We start from the raw sequence: 4,775 nt of genomic DNA, 5'->3' as shown, positions 1-4,775 counted from the left end.
CGTCGGTCCTCTTTTCGCGTTTAAGGCATTGGGAACCCTGTAATCGCCGAGACTCGAATGTGGCTACTTTATCACCGACAAACTGTCACTGGGTACTTTTAGGTTTCAACGCCATCCTTATATACACGAAAAGAGCACCTCGGTTATTTAATCCTACACGACGATCTTCTTTTCATTTACACAAAAATAAGAGTGCAAAGTGGTTCTCCGATCAATGCAACCTTAATTCTGGTTTAAAGTTTTTTTTTTTTTTTTGAATGACATTTTTGGTTTTAAGATATGTGGAATCCTTTTGCCGGGACTCGAATGTGGCTACTTTTAAAAATCGCCGACAAACAGTCATTGAGGTAACTTTTAGGTTTCATAGCATCCTTAAAACAAAGTAATGAAAAGAACATCGTTGTGATATTAATGTGGATAAAAAAAAAATATTTGTATGGATGTTTCTTTTTGGATTTTCTTGAAGGGAGTTGTCACGCCCCAAATCTGGGAACATGACCTGCTGTGTACCATGAAGCAATCATGGGACACGAAGCCTAATTAAAAATATTTTTAGCAACTGAAAACAAATAAAAGAAAAACTGGATATTTTATTACAAAAAAAATGTGTGACACGAAGCCAATATTTTTCTTAAGCAAATGACAAGATATCTGATATTCCAATCTCTAAATTCCACAATGAACTGCCAATAAATAAAAGTGCGAAAGCTAATAAATAAAAGTGCGAAAGCTGTTTGACAATAGAAAATAAATAAAAATGCAGATGCCCTAGAGGTCCAATCAAAAGGTCCCAACAACGCCGCAGAGTCCACTACAATGCCCCATGAACTAACCTGAAAAAAATGTGGAATAAATCCGTCAGCTGACGAGCTCAGTGAGTAGTTAAGCATGCTAGGATAAAGAATACAACGTGGCATACTTTTAAACAAAAGATACTGTGGTTTCCAAGAAATGGTTTCAAATAATGAGGGTCGATGGTTCAACAATTCATATCAATGAACTAAATAATAAACGACAAAGCAATGGCTCACAAAAGGTATCGATGAGATGAATCACTCTTTGACGATTTATCACAAGAACAATTCAGAAAACAATAACATACCTTTTATAATAGGTCTACTGAATAATGTCTGAACGATGAACCACAATAAACGGAAATCCAAACCAAAGTGGGAATCATATCTTCCAATTACCAAGTACCAAATGCCAAATATTTTCTCAGGGCTTAGCTCGTTAGATCCAATACCGTACTTAAAGTCACCATAGGATGGCGCTTGTGACCTTTTCCTTAAGCCGATCCGGAATAGGGTCACAAGGTATTTCACAAGTCTTTTCCCTAGCGGCCAAAGTCACCACGATATTTCACGGGTCTTTTCCTTGGACTTTCTCAAATATAAACATAATCCATGGTCCCAAACACATAAGACCAAACACATAAGAACAACGGCGAACCGGAGTCACCTGCACCAGGAATATTCTCCGTGTCGTTGCATAGTCACAATAATATCATGAAGTCAATGGATCGACACCAATAAAAATGAGAGGAATTAATCAATCACACAAATAATCAAATAACATTGTATGCCAAAGGGTACGTCAATCGTCAATAAATATTATGAGAGTACGAATCTGAATATCAATTATCGGATCGCAACGAATATCGAATTGTCAATGATAGATTGGCTCAAGAGAATTTCAAAAGAAGGGATCACATACTTAACCACTTACCTTAAATCCGAAAAGATGCAACCAAATGCGACGTTGATAACAATCCACTAGTCTGTATTGCAAATAAAAGAAACACGTAGAATTATAAGTTCTTGAATGATCCCCTATGCTGTAACTAATCAATACTTAACGAATATATATACTACTAGTAATTGAATTCCTAAACCTAAAACTAGACTAACTTTGTAACATCTATTTATCTTTGAGGTGCTTAAATGTTATATTTAATAACTTAAGGGCTAAAGTGCAATTTTCTTCCAAAGTGTGGTGCATGTGTGCCGTGTGTGAGCTGAGGTGGTGTGTGTGTGTGTTTTCTTTTAAAACAAAAGGAAAAAAAAGAAAAAAGAAAACCCATCAGAAGGGTTGTTTCAACGTTAGAGAGAGAGAGAGAGAGAGAGAGAGAGAGGGGTCAGCGGAGGAAGAAGAAGGAGAAGAGAAAAGGGATTAGGGTTAGCCTTGAATTGAAGCTTATTAGGTAAATTCCATCTTCTTAGATACTGAAATTCATGTTTTCCATGCTAGGTCTTCCATTCTGTATCTAATATGTTCTGAATTAGAACCATGGGAGAGGGTTTCTAAGGTTGGAATTGAGTCTTATTTCAGAAAATTCGTGTATCACATGGTTATACTTAACTGTGTTTTGAGAAAGTAGTTAATCTGTCCTGTTTTTGACAAATTTTTCCCATCGATGTGCCGATCATGTGATTTTCTGATAATTTTACTGTAGATGCCTCTGTGAGTTTAGTTTATGCTGTAAAAATTTCATAATTTTCTGAGCAATGTGGAAAAAGATAAAAATCATGAACCGAACTGGTGTCTGATTCGCGTCTGGGCAGACAGCCCAGACACGTGTTGGAAAAACGGGCATAACTTCTTGCTCGGGTATCGGTTTTACGCACCGTTTCTTGATTCCGAAACTAGACTCGTATATCTTTCTGAATATGTTTGGGTTGTGTCGTGGCTCTTTCTAGATTATAGCAGTTTTTGAATTAAAGTTCAGGTTTTGGTACTTCTGAAATTCTGGACAGCTTTTGGCTTGTGTTCGTCATGAAATTCCTCAAGTTTAAGCATGCTGGGTGGACATGGGTTCTCATGAGTCTTAAACATTGATCAATTGGTGATGTTTTGGTGTTGGTATTATTGGAAAATATTGAGTATGTGATTTTTAATGAGCTTTCGATCGCAGACTGTTCTGCTGAAAACTGTGAATTCTGCTTTAGATGTGTAACTTCATTTGAGCGTATCTTGGTCATTCAGACTCCGTTTAGGACAAATTTTATATCAAAATTCATGTACCAGAGGTGTACTTTTTAATGGTGGTAGTCTAACGACCTGGTTCTAAATCAATAAGAAGTTATGGTCGAAATACAACAGGATGGTCATGATTTCAAATCGATTTTAAGAGTTATATCATATTTATACTCTTACGTTGAATTGGGGGCACTTCTAAGCCTTAAGATGGACATATTTGTATTCGTTGGGTATTGTCTAATACCTTATTAGTTTTATAATTTGGTATCAAATGATTGTTAAATGGTTTAGGGGTGTTGGTGGCATTGTTAAGCTCATTTGACACTTGTTAGCATGGTGAATGTATTATGGGGTGTATCATATATTTACTTAAACATTCCAAGGGATTCATATGCTGATATGGTAGCTTATGGCTAGGTAACAAGCCGGTCAAATAGGAGGTGCCGAAACCGTAAGTTTGGTGTATAGCTCGGTCGATGCAAAGGTGAGTGTGTCTGATATGGTTCTTCCCAATAAAATGTTGCTGTGGTGGTGAATGTATATCTTGCTAATCGTAGTAAGCTTTCGATATGGTTATCTTTAATGAGATATTGCTGTAATGGTGAGTGTATATCATGCTATTGTTGTTTAGCTTATGATATGTGAGTGTTTGATTCATATATGTTGTTCTATATTGAATTGAACTTGATTGTTGGCTTAGTGCCCGGTGATTGGCTTTATGCCAAAAGGCTTTATGCCTTAAACTATTGGCTGTGTGCCCGGTGATTGGCTTTATGCCTTAAACTATTGGCTGTGTGCCCGGTGATTGGCTTAATGCCAAAAGGCTTTATGCCTTAAATTATTGGCTATGTGCCCGGTGTTGCTCTTAATTTCTCGATAAACTGTTGACAAGTTGAGATTATCTTTTAGCTGTTGGATATTACTGTTATGTTGTAATTGGAGGATGTGGTGATTATATTTGTTATGTACATTTGAGTATCTCAGATATGTTGAGAATTTATATTTTGGTTGTTATTTATTCGGTTGTTGCTATATTTTGTTGAGCATTTCTATATCTCACACACTCTGGCTTTCCTTTTTGGTCTGCCAGGTAGCAGGTTGCGTAGAGTGGGTCCACTACCGGTCATCGTGTTGAGAAGTGTTTGGGCTAGCATTAGATGATGTGGATGAACGAGTTGGTTGTAGGTAGTAAACTAAAAAGTTGATTTATGTAAGTTATAAATAAGTCGTTGGTGGATGTATTAAAGTGTAAAATTTTTAAAGTATTGTAAAACTATATTGTTGTTTAGTTGTGTGAGATCGTGGTTGGTTGGTCGATACGTCGACTCATTTTTATGTTAAGGTGATAAGTCTTCCGCTGGGTGTTTATTCTGACAGGTTGTGAGGTGTGGTTTGGTTTTTTTTTGGTGTGGAATGTCACGTGGTCGCGTCGACTCGGGCCCACATTGGGTGCCGTTTGCTGGGCGGGGCGTGACAAACTTACCAGGACCTTTACCAATCAAAACTCCATTACTTGATCAACACCACATTAAAAATACCACCATCACCTCTCACCTTCACACACGGCACACACACACAACCCCACATGCACGCACCTCTCTCTCTCCAAACAAAACTCTAATTTTCTAATAAATGAGGAGGAGAGCCATAAGGGTAATAAAATAAAATACTTATAAGAGAAGTGATCAAAGTCTTACCGAAGAACAAAACTTCTGAACGGAACCTCCTAATGCCGACGGTTAACTCGACGATTACTGCTCGATCTCAAAGAACTCTCAATTGCCGCTTCTCTCTTC

General features: G+C 37.3%; 1 long non-coding RNA gene across 1 annotated transcript; it reads left to right on the top strand.

Annotated features, from left to right (window-relative positions):
• The first annotated feature begins 2,052 nt into the window (after nucleotides 1-2,052).
• LOC131313444 (uncharacterized) lies at nucleotides 2,053-4,355 on the top strand. The gene is made up of 3 exons (XR_009196198.1): nucleotides 2,053-2,203; nucleotides 3,397-3,463; nucleotides 4,070-4,355. It is a non-coding gene; the product is annotated as an uncharacterized LOC131313444 (long non-coding RNA).
• Nucleotides 4,356-4,775: the final 420 nt, after the last annotated feature.

The sequence above is a fragment of the Rhododendron vialii genome, chromosome 13a (genome assembly GCF_030253575.1).
Source record: "Rhododendron vialii isolate Sample 1 chromosome 13a, ASM3025357v1".
NCBI lineage: Eukaryota > Viridiplantae > Streptophyta > Magnoliopsida > Ericales > Ericaceae > Rhododendron > Rhododendron vialii.
The sequence above is the reverse complement of the archived record's forward strand: the minus strand, read 5'-3'. Positions and strand labels throughout refer to the sequence as shown.